Genomic DNA, 23,458 nt, shown 5'->3' with positions numbered 1-23,458 from the left:
AGGGAACTATGCACCCGCACCATTTTAAAGAAATACTGAATTGTGTAATAAATGATATACTCAAATGAGGTAAATGAGAAGATTGAAATAAAAGGACTACTGACAAAAGTGTGAGCAGAATTTAGAAGAAGAATAACTAGATACCTGGGACTATAAACTGGAGAGTCATTACAATCACTAGGCCTTAGGGGACAAGGAGTGGGAGGGGGTAGTTGTCTGAATCCTCAGAGAAACTATAGCTTTTGTAAAGGGTCATCATCCAGGAGGCTTTTAGTGAAGGAATACATCATGCCAATTTAAAGCCAGGCACACACACAGAATAATTTTCAAATGAATTTAAATCAAATTTGAATGTAAACCCCTAGTTGGATATCTTGCAAACAAAAAGAACTGCAAATAAATGATCAATGCAGTTGATAATCTTATAGTTAGTAGGAGCCCAAACTCTCCTCCCTTCTATCCTTCAGGATCTCCTCCTGGTACCTCCTCAGCCAAGCTCAAATTGAAGTCAGAGGTCAAGGGAGTCCATTGATGTATTCTATGAAATTACATTTTCCAGGGCAGAAAGCATGATGTTGGATGTGGAGTTGATTTAGAGGGGTAAACGTCACAACAAGGATATCCCATCATTTCCACGTAACACTTAGGCTTACATGACACTCACCTGAATTAAGTCAATGGCACATGGAAAAATGTTATCTTTTTACTTTGTTGGCTCTGATGACTGCTGAACATTAGGATTCTCATTACCAGTGAAGAAGATCAGAATGGCTTTGGAGAGGCAATTATCAGTCTCTGAAATGTAGGCTATATTCTGAAATGGAACTATCATGATACATCTGTCTATCTGTTGTCTTTAAATAAATTGATATATTTTTATAGTGACTGTTGAATATTGTTTTGTTTTTGAAACCATGTGTGCTTTCCACTGGCTACTAGAGTCTCTTGCCTTTGGATCTAACTAGTGCCCTATTTTAAGGGAGGGGGAAGAAGATTAAGAAACCATTACCAACTGAATGGGGAACACTCTTTGGTAAACTTGAAAGAGACCTCTCTCCATTTGCTCTCCTGGTCAGCAAAACTACTTTTTAATGAGCCAGTGAATCTGATGTCCCTGCTACCAACCAACTTTATTCGGCTGGCGTTTGCATACTGTGCAATGTGTATGGAACACAGAGTTCTACCCACACACCATGAATTCTCTGCTCTCTGTGCTGACCTACACACCCATTTAGTGCTCCTGTTCTTTTTCTTGCACCATTTAAATACAATCTGGCTAATATCGTTTTCCTTTTTCTACTGATATTCTCCATGCATGCTAATGTTTGTGACCTGAAAGTCAGTTTAATTTTTCACTTAAAGCAGGAATAATCCCACTTAAAGTAGGAAGCTTATAGGAAGAAACTTTGTGCTTTACTTGTGGAGGTTTTGTTTCTGAACTTTACTACCTATGAGAAAAAGGAACTGGTATTTCCAAAGGCCTCTATTTGGGGTTGTTGATTCTAAGCATTTGAAAATCAGATGTGCTGTTGTGATAAAAACTCAGCTACTAAAATAATTCTCCAAAGCCCTTCCCTGAAGAAGGTATGATCTAGCAAGATCTTAATGAGCATGAGGAATGCATTTAGCCATTTAATAAAATATTTTGCTAAGTCCCTTTTAAAGATAAAGTTGGTAAGATAGTCAGGTTTAACAATTAATATCCTGTTAAATTAGAATTGCCACAAACCAGAATATGTCTTATCTTAGGAGTTAATGTATGTATGTAGAAAAAAGGAAATGAGAAATAGGTGTGTAATAGGGTAGAATGATATATTTAATATGCGGCCAAAAAGTTTGGTTCATTGACAAAAAGTCAGATGCCTGAATTTTTTTTAATGCAGATTTGGCTTGGTTTGCAAGAGATGCAGAAAGCTCAGATAGCTCATCTTTAGCTTTTCCATCCAGCATTTAGGGCAGAATAAAGTCCACAGCAAAGGCCTCAGTGGCATATGCGTGAGGGAATCTGAGTTACATTTTCACACAATGGCAGGTGTGCACACCTGAAACTAAGCTACTGTACCACATCAAAGTCAGAAACAGTAAACCTACAAAGGTGAAAATAAACCGTTGATCCTTTTTTATATTCTCCTGGGAGACTCTGAAAAACCATTATTTTTCTTCCACCCATCATCCCAATTTTTGCTCCTTTTATTTTCATAAATTAATAGAGGAAACTATCATCAGAACCCAAACTAATTTGGTCTTGTGGTTGCATGGAAGATAAATAGTCAGCTAACACATGAGTAATTTAAAGGTCATTCCACCCCCTTTTTTTACTTCTTGATGAATCATTTGACAAGATGCAATCAAAGCAGCCAGTTCAAAAAAGTGGCGTTAGTGTGAACACAGAAGCAAGGGGCTCAGTGAGGACCATTAGCCAAAGTGGGTCTGTTTCTAATGGTTCCTAACTGTGTGACATGCTGATAGGTGGTTTATAAATGGAAAAGGTGGATTTGACTGGCCTCCTAATACCACACACAACCAATTACATAGAAATGTATTTTGCCAAGAATAGAAAAGGAAGAATAATGAGAAAAATTGGGAGATAAGGCACAATGGGAAAGCACATAATAAAAGGCCCTGAAACAGTGTAGAAAAGCAAATCAAAAAGAAAGCAGTAGCCCCCACAAGGCCATCAGGACAGAATGGGGAAGGTGGAGAGGGGCAATTTCCAGTATCAGGATCTACTTGATTAGTATAAAAACAATAATTATCTTAAAAACAAAGAAATAATAAAATGACACCAGTTAACAAATTAGAGATCAGTGGCCTGACCCCCTATCTTATACGACATGTTAAATTTCTAAGGAAGTCCCTGGCAATGTCAGCTGCACATGGGGTGGGGAGGTGAGTGTTTAGTTATTGCCAATAGACCCTGGGGGGTGGCATTTAAACACCCTCAGTTTTGTTTATTTTATTTTATTCAGTTGGAGTGTCAGGGACTCCAGTTCATCTGTGCTTCAAGTACAGTTGGGCATAGTGATGCTGACTCACACAAACTGAACTCACAGAGGCTGTTATTTAAAAAGCATCATGACAATTCATAATTTACAAGGAATAACAAAATTCTCATGAGAAGCAGATTACTCATTTTAAACTGTAGAGCCCATTTTCTTCCTATTGAAAAGCCATACAAAGAGGCAAGTAAAATTCAAAAGACTCCTTCATCAGTATGGAAAGTTAACTATGGAATACAGAAGTTTCATGTCATTGGAAATGGAGAGCCCTGAGCATCGGTATTCACAGCAGAATTCACTGAAAAGCGGGCCTCTTCTTGCCAAGACACTGTGCTTTTGGGAATGGTGCTTTTGAGACCCTTCTTTTCTTTTCTGACTCTTCTGTCTCTCTATTACTACTGATGACTTCCTTGCCCACCCTGCTGATTAATGTTCTCTTTCTTTAGGTCTGATAGTCACGTCTGTTAAGTGGTGCTAGTATTACTCCTGTCCCTCTTGTTGGTATTCTTTAGCCCATTTTCATTTCTGTAAAGTACTCTACGGTGCCTCACTACTCAGTGTGGTTTGGAACCAGTAGCACTGGTGTCACCTGGATGCTTGTTGTAAATGCAGAATTGTGGGCCTCACCCTAGACCTACAGAAGCAAATATCAGAATATGCATTTTAAGGAGATCTCCAGGGATGTGGGGACATATTAACATTTAGGATGCACTTCCCAGTTTCTTGTCTCCCACCCTGCCTCTCCTTCCATCTCTCTCTGTTCACCTTTGCCTTTATAATTAGGTTACTATAATTCACTGCTAAAGAAAACTTCAGGCATAATCCCTTCCATTCACTGGCCTGCTGTGTTTTGAGTTTATAGGTCTTGGGGGAATATCTTCATTTCAGAATTTTGGAGGCTGCTTTGCTGTTGCATACAGGGAAAGAAGCTCTCTGAGGACTGGGCCTGAAATTGAACCCCACAGCCCCAGTGGTGTACCAGGAACTTACTTGGTGTGCACCCAAGACATAACTCTATAATTGAATGAATAAACCTAAATTCCAACCAAGGTCTCTTGCCTTGGGTTAGTCTTCATTCTACATGGTGAAAGACACAGGAAAACAACCATGTCACCTCTCACACCAGCTTTGCTCTCTCCCTTTGCAGATGGTGACCAGCACTTGCAGATTCAGCCCCCGGGTAGCTTGCAGTTTTAATTGCTTGGTAACATGAGACAATTTCTATCCCTCCTACTTGAGAGATGGGGGTCCTAATATATTCCTGATCAAAATTAACAAATTCTGTTACTGCTAAAGCCAAACATGGAGAGCTACAAAGGCAATTATCAAGCAGATTATTAAATAGGAGACACAGAAGAAAGAGATAGGATTGATGGGTCTGGGCTCCATTCCCATCTGTATTCCTCTCCAAGGATCGGAGGGCCCACCCAGCACCATTACATGATCAGTGGTCACCAAGATGGGCTGCCCCTTTTTAGTTGAGTGTTGTCATCTTCATATCACTTCAGTTTATAATCCACTCTTTTTTGAATTTCTTTTTCCAGCAAGAGTTGAAATGCATACAGCTAATCTGGTCCCTCTAAATTGCTTACAATATATTTAAGATTGAAAGCCAATAGTTTTCTAGAACTTTATTCTGATTGTATCATGGGACTTACAGTATTGATGTTTGTGACTAATTCCCATGACATAATTCTTATGTATGTAGGAAAGCAAGAACAAACCACTTTGGGGCAGAAACTTGTCACATTTAATCTTGGTTCACATGTAGAGTGATGTCTCATTCAGGGACTATGAATTTGCCAGTGCTGTTTCTCCATATAGAAAGCCTCATGATCAATCATATTAAAGCCCAAATTTTATGAATAAAATTAAAATTAGTCATCCTTGGTAAGCATTACTCAGAGTGATTACTAATCAGAGAAAGTATGGAAAATGGATCCTATGGTGGCTGATGTTAATTTTTTTTTCTTCTTTTTCTCCCCCTAGTCAAAGATAGCTTGCTTTAAGAGCATTTGTCTAGAGCAGAAGTTTACACTCTGGTTGAGGGAAAAACCATCAGTTTGGGGGGCTACAATATTCTTAGTTTGTGGTAGAGATGCCATGCTCAGTCGTCTTTGTGTTTGTCTCATAACAGGATACAAATTCTCCAAGTTCCACCTTAGCGGCTGTGCAGAGTGTCAGCTTTCCATCATGAAGCTCGTGCCTTTTGCTTGACCGAGGCAGATGTTGGGATAGTTTATCCATTTGAATAGGACTCTAAAAATGATTGGAACCAGGTCCTACAAAAATAATGCTGCGGATCACTTACGGAGCACTGAAAGTTTATATATCCATCAGAACACAAGAAAGCAATAGATGGCACACTCATAAAATGAGTAATTTAAACAATTTAATAATGGGAATATTTACAGAGATGGGGCAGGATGATGGAAACACGAGAGACAGTGCAGTGCCTGGCAGCTGGAGACACTGGAGCACTGTTACCACCACTATGTACAGAAAATGGGGGCTTAATGATGGAGAGAAAGAGAGAGCTAAGTATGGCCACAGCTAGAGTGGGGCAAGTGAGGTATGGAATTTAGAGAAACACTCTAGGGGTCCCTTCTCTGGCCCTTGCCAGATTCCCACCTTTGGATACATGTTGCCCCTAGGTGTGTTAATTTTTTCTGTGCCTTCTGCTTGTAGAATTCTGACTAATTCAAAGGCAAGAGACCTTAGCTGATTGAGGTTTATTCATTCAATTACAACGCTTCATCCTGGGTGCACTACTGGTACATCTGCTGGTCCCAGGGATACCACAAGGGCTGTGGGGCTCAGTTTCGGGTCCAGTCCTCAGAGAGCATGCTTCCTTATAATTCTGGTTCCCTTAGGTTATTGGGTACAGTCTTTCAGCAGTAAGTGGGAAGACTAATAGAGGAAGCTTGTCACTTGTCATTGGATGCCACCATTGTAAGGTGATTCTGCACTTTTCTCGAGAACTGCTCTTGAAAGCAGAGGTGGGTGGAAAGGACGTGATCCCTGGCCCCAAGGCTACACCCTTTCTGGCCAAGCCTGGGCTGGAGAAATGCTCAGACACATTCCCCAACATTTTACTATTTTGCTTTCCCTTTGAATCCCTCACTCCCATCCCAAGTCCAGAAGACCTTTACCACCCAGAGACAGTAAGCACACTATAAGTACTTTTTCTAATAGCAAAGATCTCAGCCTTTTATTTAAAGCTAGTATCTCTATCACAATTTATAACATATATTTTGAAACCCCCTTTATTTCTTCTTGTATCTCTGCTGTAACAACTCTGCCCTGAACTCAGGGATGTGTGGAATGAAGGACTGGAGTCACAGAACATAGCAGCAAAGGAAACCTGGTTAACGTTTCAAAATATAATCTGCACCCCTCTGCACAATGTGTTATTGAGAGGTAAAACTCACTCATTTCTGGATGTCCCCAGGCTTACCCCAGCCCCTGTTTAGTCAAGAGGACAATTGTTTGACTTGCTCAATGTGTCTACTTCCCCCAGGAAGGTCCCACCTGATCAGACTGATCCTTAGCCTGTCATCGTGGAGAATCCAGAAGAAGCAGAGAAAAGAGGTGAATGGGAAAAGGCACATGGAAGGAGGAGCTGGAAGGATTTGGGAGGAACCTCTAGCCAAGGAAAACAACTGTGGCAAGGAAAGTGTTAGAGCAGAAAAAAAATATGGGAGCTTTAAACAAATATGGGTGGGAATTGTGAGTCCTTTGAAGGGATGCATATAAAGTACTTGAGTTATTTCTAAATTGCTTTTGATAACATGGACTCTGTTGTCTTAACTGCAACTTTACTCTGAAACTGAACCACATGAATCACATTATGCAAGCATTCACCTCTCTCCTTCAAAGGACATGTCTGTCACTCTCTTCTCACTTCCTTCCCCTTCTGACCTCTCTCCTTCGTCCTACCCACCTCATCAGGGACTTGCTTTTAAAAGTGGGTTTTATGGATTTACAGACTGTAAGCCCTAGGATATTATCTTACCCATAAATTTAGACTATGGTGATGAAGAGAAAGGCATTATCTCAGCTGCCTAGTTTTGAATTTTTGGCTTCTAAATATTATATGTCATCTGTTGTGTGCTGTGTATCACCATCCTAATGAATGTTGATACATCTCCCTTGATTCTACCTCATTATCTTCTTCAGGAGCCCATATACTCTAAGAACTTGATCTTGTCCTGAACTTGTTTCCAGACCCGGACCCATCCTGGACAGCATCAGCAGCCATTCTCCTTTACAGTGCATGTTGGCTTTACAGTTTGTATTCGTTTCCTAGGGCTTCTTTAAAAATCACCACAAGCTGGATGTCAAAAACAACAACAACAGATGTATTCTTCCGTAGTTCTGGAAGTAAGAAATCCAAAACCAAGTTGTCAGCAGGACCGTGCACCCTCTGAAGGCTTTAGGGAAGAATTCTTCCTATGTCTTCCTAGCTTCTGGTCATTGCCAAGAACACTGATATTCTTGGGCTTGTGGTTGAATCACTCTAATTTCTGCCTCTGTGGCTTTCTTCTCTCTTTGTGTTTCTCCTCTGTATTACTGTGTCTCTGATCCTAGAAGGACATCAGTAATTGAATTTAGAGTCCACCATAATCCAGTATGACTTCATTTTAACTTAACTAATTACATCTACAAAGATCCTATTTCCAAGTAAGGTCATGTTCTAAGGTTTCAGGTGGATGTGAATTTGGGGACTATTTAACCCAAAACACAATTTAATACCATTCAGCAAACACTGGGGTATTCACAGAATTCACCTTCCTTGTTTCCTCTGTCTCAGAGACAATTGCCCTACACTGTCTCTTGTCTAATGTCTGCAACATACTGATTTCATATATTTTTCTGATTTCTCTAAGAGTGTGTGCCAGGGGGAGTATAGATAACATCCTCAATATTCCATCTTAGCAGGCAGCCATTGGTCTCTTTTTTATTTTACCAACCTCTGCTTCCACCTCTCTTGAGGTGATTCTTTCAATGTCCATTTTTGTCCCTTAGGAATGCCTGATCCAGGAGGGAGGAAAAAGATGGCAGCATGAGAAATGAGGCAGAAACCCTCCTCCCCAAAGCACATATAACACGAAAATACAGCAAATACAACTAATCCTGAAAGAGTGAACCAAAGACTGAAGAACAGACTGCCTACATCTAGGAGAAAGAGAAGACCTGACATTAAAGGGTAAAGTAGCAAAGCTACAATCTGGAAGGACCCAAGCCCTCCCTTTACTCCAGCTCACAGGAGGTGGAGAAACAGAGCAGGGAAGAAAGAGAAGCCCAGAACTGCCAATCACCCAGCCCTGGAGATCTTCTCTGGGAGCACAAACCACATTACATGGTGCTCTGGACAATAGTGGGGTTGGAAAGCAAAGACAGGCAGAATATTCAGAGAGACTGAAATTCCAGCTGCTTGTGGAGACCAGGTACCCAAAACCAGCCACTCTGGGACAAAAGAAAAGCAAGCACTTTGAAAGACTTTCCAACAGTGAGAGAGCTGGTAATGAGGCAAATATTACACAGAGCTTGCTGCTCAGGAGGTAGGACAGGTGGACAAAATTGTCCTGGCACACTCAGCCCAGCAGGTTGGGAACTTTCAGGAGCTTTCAATGCTCCACACCCCTGCCTGGCAATGCAGCCCTGGGCACTCCAGTGTGATACACAGACTGCTGCTCCTTCCTCCTGGCAGACACTGATCCAAATACCTGCTATTCCAACAATTGAACCAGGCCAGCTGAAGGGTGGCCTTGCCTGTGGAAGCTACAGGGTTATAATGCAGAGGTCCCTCCCTGTATGCCCTGCCCACTGGATCTGGTAGTGGAGGCAAGCACTGCAGCTGGGAAGCAGGAAAGAACACTCTCCTCCCAGAAGGTGCCAGTGCAACTTGCTTGTGACCCTGCAATTGTTCCAGGTGCTGGGCAGCTCCAGGGAGTAGAGCTTCTGGGAAGTAGAGGGTGCCACCTACACAAAGTTATTATTCCATAAGAATGACAAGAAATATGAAACAGCAAAATAATTTTGTACAAACAAAAATTAAGCAGACACCAGAAAGAGGGCTAAGTGGAACTGAAATCACCAATCTTCTTGATAAAGATATCAAAATAAAAATTATAAACATGCTCAAGGAGCTACAGAAAAATATTCAAGAATTAAGGGAGGACTGTAAGACAGAAACATTGAAAAGTACACTATCTGAATGGAACATACAATGGAGAGATTTAAAAGTAGATTACATGAGGTAGAGGAAATGGTAAATGAAATAGAAATTAGAGAAAAGGAAAACAAAGTAGCTGAGACACAGAGAGAAAAGAGAATCTCTAGGAATGAAATAATAAAAAGAGAACTATGTGACCAATCCAAATGGAACAATATTAACATTATGGTGTACCAGAAGAAGAAGAAGAAGAAGGGAGAAATAGGGGTAGAAAGTGTCTTTGAGGAGGTAGTTGCTGAAAACTTCCCCAATCTGGGGAAGGAAATAGTCTCTCATGTCATGGAAGTGCAGAGATATCCCAACACAAGGGACCCAAGGAAAACAACACCAAGACATATAATAATTAAAATGGGAAAGATCAAGGATAAGGACCGAGTATTAAGATGAGCCAGAGAGAGAAAAACATCAAGTATAAAGGACAGCCCATCAGGCTATCAGCAGAATTCTCAGCAGAAACCTTATAGACAAGAAGGGAGTGGCATGATTTATTTAATGCAATAAAACAAAAGGGCCGCAAACCAAGAATACTCTACACGGTAGGATTATCATTTAAATTTGAAGCACAGATTAAACAATTTCCAGATAAGCAAAAGTTGAGGGAATTTACCTCCCATAAACCATCTCAACAGTATATTTTAAAGGGACTGCTTTAGTTACAAGTGCTCCAAAGGCTAAATAGCTGTCACCAGACAAATAAAGCCACAATAAAGTAAGTAGACCAACTAATTACTAAGCAAATGCAAAATTAAATAGGCTACCTGCAATCGCATTAAGGGATACACTAAGAGTACAGAATATGAGAACTAATATATAAAGAGTGGAGGAGGAAGAAAAAGAGAGAAAAAAAGAACCTTTAGATTGTGTTTGGAATATGGTAATAAGTGAGTTGAGTTAGACTGTTAGATAGTAAGGAAGCTGCCCTGAACCTTTGGTAACCACGAATGTAAAGCCTCCAATGGCAATAAGTATGTATCTATCAATAATCACCTTAAATATAAATGCACTGAATGCACCATTCAAAAGACAGACTTACAGAATTGATAAAAAACTGACCTGTCGGTATGCTGCCTACAAGAGAGACACTTCAAACCCAAAGACATATACAGAGTAAAAGTGAAGGGATGGAAAAAAATATTTCATGCAAATAATAGGAAGAAAAAAGCAGGAGTTGCAGTACTTGTATCAGACAATACAGACTTCAAAACAAAGAAAGTAATGAAACAAAGAAGGAAATTATATAAGCATAAAGGGGTCAGTCCAACAAGAAGATAAAACCATTATAAATATCTATGTATCAAATATAGGAGACCTACATATGTGACAAATACTAAGAGAATTCAAAGGGGAAATAGAATGCAATGCATTCATTCTAGGAGACTTCGACACACCAGTCACTCCGAAGGACAGATCAACTAGACAGAAAATAAGTAAGAACACAGAGGCACTGAAAAACACATTAAAACAGATGGACCTAACAAACATCTACAGAACACTCCACATAAAAGCAGCATGGTACACGTTCTTCTCAAGTGCACATGGGATGTTTTCTAGACTAGATCACATACTAGGCCACAAAAGAGCCTCAGTAAATTAAAAAAGATTGAAATTGTGCAAGCCAGCTTCTCATATCACAAAGGTATGAAACTGGAAATAAATTATGTTAAGAAAACAAAAAAGCCCATAAATACATGGAGGCTTAACAACATGTCCCTAACTAATCAATGGATCAATGACCAAATAAAAACAGAAATCAGACAATATATGGAGACAAATGGAAACCACAACTCAGCAACCCAAAACCTGTGGGACATAGTGAAGGCAGTTCTAAGAGGAAAGTACAGGCTTACCTCAAAAAACAACAATCACAAATGAACAGTCTAAACTAACAATTAATGAAACTAGAAAAAGAAGAACAAATGAGACTCAAAGTCAGCAGGAGGAGGTAAATAATAAAGATTAGACCAGAAATAAATAAAATTGAGAATAACGCAATAGAATCAATGAAACCAGAGCTGATTCTTTAAGAAAATAAACAAAATAGATAAACCCCTAGCCAGACTTATCAAGAGACTAAGAGATGGTACACACATAAACAGAATCACAAATAAGAAAGGAAAAATCACTATGGACATCATGGATATACAAATAATTAATAGACAATGCAATGAAAAATTATATGCTAACAAATTGGATAACCTAGAAGAAATGTGGAACTTTCTAGGAAAATACAACCTTCCAATATTAACCAAGGAAAAAACAGAAAATCTGAACAGACCAATTACATCAATGAAATTGAGTTGGTAATCAAAAACTACCTGAGAACAAAACCACTGTAGCACATGGCTTCTCTGATGAATTTTATCAAACATTTAGAGAAGAACTAATACTCTTCCTCCTTAAAGTTTTCCAACAGTAGAAGAACAGGGATACTTCCAAACTCATTCTTTGAGGCTAGCATCACTCCAAAACCAAAAATCAGACAAAGACACCATACACAAAAACATTACAGACCAATATCCCTGATTAACATAGATGCAAAAATCCTCAACAAAATATTAGCAAACTGAATTCAAAAATACATTAAAAAAATCATCCATCATGATCAAGTGGGATTTATTCCAGGGATGCCAGGATGGTACAATATTCAAAAAACCATCAACATCATACACCACATTAACAAAAGGACAAAAGTCCCACAATCATCTCAATAGATGCTGAAAAAGCATTTGACAAAATTCAACATCCATTCATGATAAAAACTCTCAACAAAATGGGTGTAGAGGCCAAGTACCTCAACATAATAAAAGCCATATATGACAAACCTACAGCCAACATTATACTTAACAGCAAGAAGCTGAAAGTTTTCCTCTAAGATGAGGAACAAGACAAGGATGCGCACTCTCCCCACTTCTATTCAACATAGTACTGGAGGTCCTAGCCACAGCAATCAGACAACACAAAGAAATAAAAGGCATCCAGATTGGCAAGAAAGAAGTTAAACTGTCCCTGTTTGCAGATGACATGATATTGTATATAAAAAACCCTAAAGAATCCACCCCAAAAATACTAGAACTAATAACTGAATTCAGCAAAGTTGCAGGATACAAAATCAATACACAAAAATCTGTTGCATTCCTATATACTAAAGACGAACTAGTAGAAAGAGAAATCAGGAAAACAATTCTATCCACAATTGCATCAAAAAGAATAATATCTAGGAATAAACCTAACCAAGGAAGTGAAAGATCTAAACCCTGAAAGCTATAAGACACTCATGAGAGAAATTAAAGAAGACACCAATAAATAGAAATACATCCCATGCTCATGGATAGGAAGAATTAATATTGTCAAAATGGCCATTCTGCCAAAGGCAATCTACAAATTCAGTGTGATCCCTATCAAAATACCAACAGCATTCTTCAACAAAGTAGAACAAATAGTTCAAAAATTCATATGGAACCACAAAAGACCCTGAATAACCAAAGCTTTGGGGTATTATCATCCTTAACTTCAAGCTCTACTACAAAACCACAGTAATCAAAACAATTTTGTGCCAGCACAAGAACAGACATGTAGATCAATAACAGAGTAGATAGCCCAGATATGAAACCATGCATAAATGGTCAATTAATATAAGCTAAAGGAGCCATGGATATAAAATAGGGAAAGGACAGTCTTTTTGACGACTGATGTTGGCAAAACTGGGCAGCTACATGTAAGAGAATGAAACTGGATTATAGTCTAATTCCATACACAAAAGTAAACTCAAAATGGATAAAAGACCTCAATGTAAGTCATGAAATCATATAACTCATAGAAGAAAACATAGACAAAACTCTCTTGAATATAAACATGAGCAACTTTTTCCTGAACACATCTCCTTGGGCAAGGGAAACCAAAGCAAAAATGAACAAATGGGACTACATCAAACTAAAAAGGTCTGTACAGCAAAGGACACCATCAGTAGAATAAAAAGACAGTATGGCAGAATATATTTGTAAATGACATATCTGAAAAGGGGTTAACATCCAAAATATATGAAGAACTCACACACCTCAACACCCAAAAAGCAAATAATCCAATTGAAAAATGGGCAGAGGATCTGAACAGACACTTCTCCAAAGAAGAAATTCAGATGGCCAACAGGCATATGAAAAGTTGCTCCACATCGCTAATCATCAGAGAAATGCAAATTAAAACCGCAATGAGGTATTACCTCACACCAGTTAGGATGGCCAACATTGAAAAGACAAGGAACAACAAATGCTGGTGAGGATGAAGAGATAGGGGAACCCTCCTACAATGTTGGTGGGAATATAAATTAGTTCAACCATTGTGGAAATTAATATGGAGGTTCTTCAAAAAACTAAAAATAGAAATACCATTTGACCCAGTAATTCCACTCCTAGGAATTTACCCAAAGGAAACAAGATCCCAAATTCAAAAAAGACATATGCATCCCTATGTTTATCGCAACACTATTTACAATAGCCAACATATGGAAGCAACCTAAGTGTCCATCAGTATATGAATGGATAAAGAAGAGGTGGTACATATACACAATGGAATACTATTCAGCCATAAGAAGAAAACAAATCCTACCATTTGCAGCAACATGGATGGAGCTAGTGGGTGAAATATGCCAGGCAGAGAAAGACAAGTAGCAAATGATTTCACTCATTTCTGGAGTATAACAACAAAACAAACTGAAGGAATAAAACAGCAGCAAACTCACAGAATTCAAGAAGGGGCTAGTGATTGCCTAAGGCTGGGGTTTGGGGAGGTTGGGTGGGGATGGAGGGAGTAAGGGAGTAAGGCACATTATAATCAGCACACACAGTGTAGGTAGGTCATGGGGAAGGCAGTATAGCACAGAGAAGACAAGTAATGACTCTATAGCATCTTACTATGCTGATGGACAGTGATTGCAAGGGGGGACTTGATAACATGGGTGAATGTTGAAACCACAATGTTGCTCATGTGAAACCTTCATAAAATTGTATAGCAATGATACCTTAATTTTTAAAAAATGTAAACAGACTAAATGTCCCATCAAAAGACATACAGCCAAAAAAAAAAAAAGAATGCCTCACCCAGATTTCCTTCCTTGTCATGTCATCTGCAGTTCACACATAAATAGGCAGTAGGAATAACTTTATTATTTTATTTCCAGTCAATAAGCATGAGTATTCACTTTTTCAATTGATCTATGTTGCTTATAAATTGCCACCTTAGCCACCACTTCACTTCAGTATTAATTCCTGGCACAGATGCACATTTCCCTGAGCTGCCACCCTCTCCGAAGGTTCTGCTGCATTCTGAGCATTTGTATTTGTTTCTTAATGCCACTCCTAGCATCCCTGCTGTCCTATTCATCTCAAAGGACTTTATATTGCTCAAATCCATTCATACTCATTCAAAAGTTATTATAAAGCACTGATTAGTGTAGTCTCATGTTAGACCCCAGCATTACAGTGTTGAACAAAGAGGCCATTACTTCTGTCTTCATGAACTTTACTATATAATAAAGAAAATAGACATTAATCAAATACTAACTTATATGTATGTGACAATGCAATTTTGATGACTTGAAAATATTGGATTAATTTTTTTTTCAAATTCTTTTTTTAAACCTCAGCAGAGTAGATGATAAAGTAAAAGGGAAAAAATGATAGGCTCAATATAAAAGTGTGAAATTGATAAATGGATAAATTCATAGAGAAATCCAACCTTCCAAGACTGACCCATGAAGAAACAAAAAAACTAAATGAAATTAAGTTGGTAATCAAAAACTCCCAACAAACAAAATTCCAGAACCAGGTGACTTCACAGCTGAATTTTACCAAACATTTAAAGAAGAACTAATACCCATCCTTCTTAAAGTATTTCAAAAAGTAGAATAGGAGAGAACACTTCCAAACTCATTCTATGAGGCCAGCTTCACTCTAATACCAAAGACAAAGATACTACAAAAAAGAAAATTAGAGACCAATCCTTGATGAACATATATACAAAAATCCTCAACAAAATATTAGCAAACCATATTCAAAAATAGATCAAGAGGATCATCCATCATAACCAAGAGAGATTTATTCCTGGGATGCAAGGATTTACAATATTCATAAATTAATCGTCATACACCACATTAACAAAAAAGAAGGATAAAACCACATGTTCACTTCAATAGGTGCTGAAAAAGCATTTGACAAAATTCAACATCCATTCATGATAAAAACTCTTAACGAAATGGCTAGAGGGTATATACTTCAATGTAATAAAGGCCATATAAGACAAACTCAGCTAATATACTCAATGGTGAAAAGTGAAAGCTTTTCCTCTTAGATAAGGAACAAGACAGGGATGTCCACTCTCACCACTTTTATTCAACATAGTATTGGAGGTCCTAACTATGGTGATCAAACAACACAAAGAAGTAAAAAGCATCCAGATTGGTAAGGAAGAAGTAAAACTGTCACTATTAGCAGATGGCATAATATCCTATATACAAAACCCTACAGACTCCAGCAAAAAGCTATTAGAACTAAAAACTGGATTCAGCAAAGTTGCCAGAAACAAAATTAACACAGAAATCTGTCACATTCCTACATACTAACAACGAACTAGCAGAAAGAGAAATCAGGAAAATAATTCCATTTACAATTGCATCAAAAAGAATACAATATCTAGGAATAAACCTAACAAAGGAGGTGAAATATCTGTACTTTGAAAACTATATTTATAAGAGAAACTAATGAAGACACAAATAAGTGGAAATCTATCCCTTGCTCATGGATAGGAAGAATTAATACTGTCAAAATGGCCATCCACCCCCAAAGCAATTTACAGATTCAATGCAATCCCTATCAACATATCAGTAGCATTTTTCAATGAACTAGAGCAAAGAATACTAAAATTCATATGGAACCACAAAAAACCCCAAATAACCAAAGCCATCCTGAGAAAGAAGAGCAAAGCTGGGGGTATTATGCTCCCTGACTTCAAGCTATACTACAAATCATCAGTAATCAAAACAGTATGGTACTGGCACAAGAACAGATCCATAGATCAATAGACCAGAATAGAGAGCTCAGATATAAACCCATGCATATATGGTCAATTAATATACAAGCCATGAATATACAATGGGGAAAAGACAGTTTCTTGAATCACTGGTGTTGGGAAAACTAGACAACTGCATGCAAGAGAATGAAAGTGGATTACATAAAAGTCTTAGAAGAAAACATAGGCAAAATCTCTTAAATGTAAGAATGAGCAATTTTTTCTGGACACTTCTTGGGCAAGGGAAATAAAACCAAAAATAAACAAATGGGACTACATCAAACTAAAAACTTCTGTACATCAAAGGAAATCATCAGCAGAACAAAGGTATCCTAAAATGTGGGAGAATATGTTCATAAACAATTTATCCAATAAGAGGTTACATCCAAATTATATGAAGAACTCATATGTTTCAACACTGAAAAAACAAATAACAGTATTAAAAAAATGGGCAGATGACCTGAATTTTTCCAAAGAAGAAATACAGATGGCTGACAGGCACAAGAAAAGATGCTCCACATTGCTAATCATCAGGTAAATGCAAATCAAAATCATAATGAGATATTGCCCCATCCCAGTTAGAATGGCCACTATCCAAAAGACAAGAAAGAACAAGTGTTGGCAAGGATACACAAAAAGGGCACCTTCCTGCACTGTTGATGGGAATGTCAATTGGTACAGGCACTATGGAAGCAGTATGAAGGTTCCTCAAAAAACTAAAAATATAAATATCATACAACTCCGTAATTCTACTCTAGGAATTTACCTGAAGAAAACAAAATCCCTGATTTGAAAAGATATATGCACCCTTATGTGTATTGCCACATTATTTGCAATAGCCAAGATAATGGAAGCAACCTAAGTGTCCATCAATAGATGAATGGATAAAGAAGATGTGGTATATATACACAATGGAATATTATTCAGCCATAAAAAAGAAATCCTGCCATTTGCAACATGAATGGACATAGAGGTTATTTTGTTAAGTAAAATAAGCCTGGTGGAGAAAGACAAATGATTTCACTTACATGTGGAATCTAAGAACAAAACAAAGCAAAATGCACAAAAAGCAGTAGGCTCATAGATGCTGAGAAATAACTGGTGGTTAATATGTGGGATGATTTGGGATGATTGGGTGGGGAGGGTGAGTAGGATAAAAGGGCAAAAAATTATCAGTCATAATATCAGATGGTCACAGGGATGGTAGTACAGTATGGAGAATATAGCCAATGATTCTGTAACATCTTCCTATGTTGACAGTAACTGCACTAGTAGGGGCAAGGATTTAAGAATATGGGTAACTGTTGAACCACTGTGTTGTATACTTGAAACCAGTATAAGATTGTGTATCAACTATATTTCAGTACAAAACCATGGTGAAAGTTCTGAAATAAGCTATAACGGGCATCAATGTCTACATCCCTGTGATCTCAGAGGCTGGAATAAAGGCACATGTGAGGGGAGGAAAGGAAAGAAATGTGGAGCTCAAGGAGGAGAGATCAGGCTAGAAACCCAGAGACAGCAGTCTCTAAGGAGTGGTGTTACTGTGTGAAGTAGCCAAGCCCCATCCCAGAGACGAGGTCATTTCAGTCTCATCCTTGTCTCTGGGTGGAGCTATAAAATGAAAACAGGCTCTTCTGAGAATGCACTAGTACAACTTAGTCACCTGATACTGGGGCTCTGATTTAAATGTGAAAACAAAGATCCTCATGCCAAAAGTATAAAGTATTTCTGGAGTTCATAGAGAAATAAATGCAAGTGACTGTTCAACATAGGGCAAAATTGTAAACTTCTATCATAATATAGATACACTGAGATAATACTTTGAAACTACTGAATTGGTAAAAAGACCAAAGTCCCTCTTTTCCCACTGCTGGTGAGACTGTGGAGAAACATTCTCATTTTCCTAATTATCATTTGCAAGATAATTTTACCTCAGTTGGAGGACAATATCTGGTAAAATTACATATGCATTTACCCTTGTTCACATTAATCGGTTTTCTAGGGATTTATCTAAAAAATATGCCAGAAAAAAAATATAAATTGATATCAGCACATGGCTGAAGATTGCAGCTCTGTTTGTAATGGCAAAAGATTAGAAACAACCCAAATGCTCACAGAGACTAGATGAATAAATTATTGTACTAGATCACTAAGAAGCTGACTAAATATCAATTTTAAAAACTGCTGTATGCTAATTACAAGAAATATATCAGAAACAAAAGAACTTAAAATGATTGAAAATAAAATGATAGAAAAAGATGCATAAAGCAAATACCACAAGGGGGGGTGAAAAGCTTAACTTTAGACAAAATAGAATTTGATGAACTATTATAAGAGATAAAGAAGATCACAGCATATTAATAAAAAGATAGAACCTTTCTAACTTTCTGTACAACTAATATTATAGCTTAGAAATACATAAAGCAAACATGACAGAACCCAAAGAGAAATTCACAAGTCTGCTAGTATAGTAGAAGATTTTTAACAGCATGCTCAGTAATTGCTAGATAAAGCAGAGAAATATCATAAGGATTGTGACAGAGACAACTATTTTCCCCCTAATATCTGGGGTTATTTTTCTTCCTTGCAGTAGGTACTTAGCTATCCAGACTAAGGAATACATTTCCTTGAAACCCAGGTACAGTCATGTGACCAATTTTTGTTAAGGGAAAAAGTGCAAACGTGTTAAGTACACCTGCTGGCTCATGCCCTTAGAAGGAAAGGGTGGGCCATCCAGGTCCATCTTTTCTCTCTTCCAGCTGGCTGGAATGGGAACTTGAAGGTAAGGGCTAGAGGTGGACGGTGAGACGGAGGCATGTGCTGAGTGGAACAACTAGACAGGAGTCTGGCTTCTGGGAATGTATATGAGCGAGAAGTAAACTCCTGTGTGGTTTAAGACACTGTTATTTTGGGTCTTTGATACAATATCTATATCATAACAAGCACAAGTTTAGTCCCCAGAAGTGCAGCTATAGGAGCAGAATCTAGGTAACACTTGCCTGGACAGTTCACTGCAGGCTCTGAGCATACAGGCACGGCTGGCTGGAAATCTGGGGAAGGGGGGCTGTGGCAATCTTTTGGTAAATCTGTCTTCTCAGATACTTGGCAGGTTTTTCACATGCTGACACAGCTTTCCCTCTCAATTCCTCTGTTTTGAATGACTTTAAGGTAGCTGCCAATAAGTTGAAGCAAAGCAGGATTGGCAGAGCACAGAGATCATTAATAAAACTCCAGGACTGGAAAACTCTGCTTGGATTAGTGCTTTACAACTTTGTTCACATCATGCACTCATAATATAATATTTGTGTAGCCCATAGAGGTATGTGAATGAGGCTACTCATAGCCTGCGGCTACCAGCCTGCATGCTCCAGTCATTCCAAATGGAGACTAAGGGCAGCAGTATCTTGGATGTATTTGTAACCTGTCTGTAGATAAACGGTATGGCCAACACACTGCTCAAATTGCTCTGTTTCACCTAAGGTTTTTGGCTATAGTTACTCTAATGTGGAACTGACCAGAAGCAAGCAACCTCAGAAGCCTAAGGGTATTTTGCCAAGAACCGCCAAGCCTATCCTCCAAATATCTGCATTTGTTCACTCCTTAAAGTAATTCCCAAGCCCCCAGATTTGGGTAAGTAGGAATTCCCTGCAATACCACCAACTCCCCAAAGGGGCACACTTCCAGTAGGCACTTCAGTGTGCTCCAGGACAGTAACAGACAGGAAGCGCCTTTTAGTGGCAAAGCCAGAGGACAGAAGACAAAAGAGTTCCTGCAAGATACACAGAACAATTTGTACTCCATGTAAGAACTTGTTCGTTATGCATCAGAAGATTGGAGACTGACGAAAATTAGGCTTGGGGTGGATTAATGATTGTGCATTGAGTATTGACCCCCCTATACAGAATTTTATTGTTGTTAACAACTATTTGATCAATAAATATGAGAGATGCCCTCACAAAAAAAATATATATATATATATACATATATATATATATATAAACACACTTCCAATTGTAAAATAAATAAGTAACTGGGATGTAACGTATAGCATAAGGAATATAGTCAAAATATTGTAACAACTTGGTATGGTGATAGCTGGTACCTAGAATTATCATGTATATAAATGTTGAATCACTGTGTTGTACACCTGAAACTAATGTAATACTGTGTGTCAACAACCCTTCAATAAAAAAATTAATTAATTAATTAAAAAAAAAAAAAAGATACACAAAACAATAGCTGCACATGGGCTAAGCAACAATCTTCCTCCATCACCCGGATAGGAAATCACCACATGACCTGCCCAGTAGCATTTAATTTCTTCTATAGAGGAAAGTCTCCTGGGTATTCATTGAAGTTTCTTTTCTTCAGTGAGGAATTTTTTTTATCAATAAACTATTCATTTACCACCACCATGTAGGTAGGGAACAAGAACAAGCATCTAAATGGCCTTCATTCTAGGTGGTTGGGTCCTACAGAGCCAGAACTGATGAAGGGAATGGGGGCATCTCCCAGTGATGCTTCCAGATGGGATTTCAGGGGTGGATTGTTGTTCTTGGGAAGAGAAGGTGGTGGTACATGTGGTAAGAAGTGTGCATGGCATACTTGGGGAGACATACTAGGTATCTATCATGCCAGCCCAGGACTGCTCATGCCTGGACTACTTCAGGAAAGAGAGATACTTCACTTTTAAGTCACGGACCTGTTGGACCTTTACTATAGAAGCCTAGCCCAGATCGTAACTACTACAGAGATAGAGTAGATTTTAATAACTCAACTAAAAAGCTATAAGAGACATGTGTATGAAGTCTTGGCAGCTACTTTTTGAATTGCAAAAAAATTGTAAATAATTCAAATATCTATCAAGAACAGAATGAATAAGTACATTGTAGGTTGTCAGGCAGTGGGATACAAAACAGTGGGGGAAAAATACAAGAATCAACCATTGCTATAAGCATGATGTTGAGTCAAAGAAAATCACAGAAAAAAGCATGCACAATTTCATTTATGTGAAGTTCTTAATGAGGCAATACTAAAAGACCTTTCCTTTAGGTATCCATTCATACATGGTATATCCATTATAGTGGTTAATTTTATGTGTTAACTTGACTGGGCCACAAGTTGCCCAAATATTTGGTCAAACATTATTCTGGGTGTTTCTGTGAGGGTGTTGTTGGATGAAGTTAACATTTACATCAGTAGACTAAGTGAAGCAGATTATCCTCCCTGATGGTGGGTGGGCCTTATCCAATCTGTTGAAGGCCTGAATAGAACAAAGGGGCTGACTCTTCTTCAAGTATGAGGGAATTCTTATGTCCTTCCCCTGGGATATTTGCTTTTTTCCGTGCCTTTGGACTCAAACTGAAAATTTAGGTCTCAAGCCTGCTGGCTTTCAGACTCAGCTTTCATCAGCTCTTCCAGTTCTCAGGCCTTCAGACTCAGACTGGAACTACACCAGTGGCTCTCCCGGGTCTCCAGCTTGCTGAATTATCCTGCAGATCTTGCAACCTGCCAGCATCCATAAACACGTGAGCCAATTCCTTGTAATAAATCATTTTCCATATTTAAATAATCCCATTGTTTGTTTCTCTGTAGAACCCTGACTAATACAACCATTAACAAAAATAAAGTGAGAATGATTTACAAAAAGTTCAAGGCCACGGCCATACCTGTTAGGGACAGAGAGGAGGATCCATTCAGAAGGGGGCACACAGGGGACTGTAAGGTTCAGATGGTGCTCATTGCTTCATCCTAGGGGATGAACTTCATGAGTGTTCACCTTATTATTGGTCTTTAAAATGTACTTTTATAATATATTCTTTATATATATATATGTATGATACATTTTACAGTGTATATGCATGATACATCATTATATACAGAATACGTTTCACAATGAAATTTTTGTTCATTAAAAAATGTGGCAACTTCAAAAGTGCTTTGAAAGAGAGATTAAAGCTTCCACAGGGACCTAAAGAAGGGTGGTCAGGGATTGCTAATTGTTTCTGTCAGGGCTTCTGCACCTTGTGTTCATTTATTGAGAACACTAAAGACTTCCACATAAGTGTTGTTGTTTTTTCCCTCAATATGCAGTTAGCCAGGGAAAGAAATGGTCAGTTGCTTCTCAGAAGTGGCATTAGTTTGGCAGTTCCCAAAGCAGAGTGAAGCACAATACTCTGCCCCAAGCACACACTGGGTTTCTACGACACCCACAGAGAGGCAGGCATTGGAAACACACTCCTCCCCTGATTGGCTTCCAAGTTCTTCAGTTAATTCCACTGGGGATTATCTCAAGCAAGGAAACTTTTAGTTCCTACAAAACATAAATGGTCAGAAGAAACCACATGGGAAATCATTGAATTGAGTGTCCAGGGAGGTAAATTCAGTTCATTCAGTTTTTCTAATCAAGTCATGCCTCATTCATAAAAGAGTTTAAAATCCCAAAACCCTTCTTCTTGCTGGTGTGGAATGTGGAGCTGGATGCTACCGTGGGGGTGTGAACAAACCTGCCCAAAGTAGTGGAAGTTGGTAGAAAAAGTGCATTTAATGTGGAGAATTATATTGCTGGCCAGTTAATTTAAATGAACAGCATGTTAGCAGAGAAACCTCCCCAGCTTGAAGCAGAAAGTATAGAAAGAGCTGCCAGCTCCTGCTCATCTTGGGAGAGAGCACAAGTGCTTCTGGCATGATGCTGCTTTTATTAACCTGGCTAATAAGGTAACACCTGCCTATTCCTGAGTATCTTGTTTAGCATCTTCATCAGCTTAAAGGGCTGGAATTCTCCCTGTTCTTCCCTACTCCTTGCCTGTGTGCCCCACTGTTGCCATCCCCACATCCCTCTTCCTGTGCTTGGTCCTCTTCTGCTGGGTCCCACTTCTCCTTTATTTGGGTCCTGGGGCAGGCTCCTTGCCCGAGTTTCTGTTTGTCATTACCTTGAATGGTCCTTCACCTTCCAGATGGATCTTCCTGGAAGTCTTTGTATGTGACCCCCAAAAAGGGTAAATCTAGTGCCAAGGTCTCTGCTCCTTCCCCTCATCTCATTCTACAGTAAGCAACTGAGAACAGGCCTAAAGATAAAGTACAAACTCCTCAGCATGGCTTACAGAGCACATGGGTTCATTTAGCTGTCATTTCATTGTCTCAAGTCTTCCTCAGGAGA

This window comes from Manis pentadactyla, chromosome 3 (assembly GCF_030020395.1).
Source record: "Manis pentadactyla isolate mManPen7 chromosome 3, mManPen7.hap1, whole genome shotgun sequence".
Lineage (NCBI taxonomy): Eukaryota > Metazoa > Chordata > Mammalia > Pholidota > Manidae > Manis > Manis pentadactyla.
Note: the sequence above shows the minus strand (reverse complement) of the source record.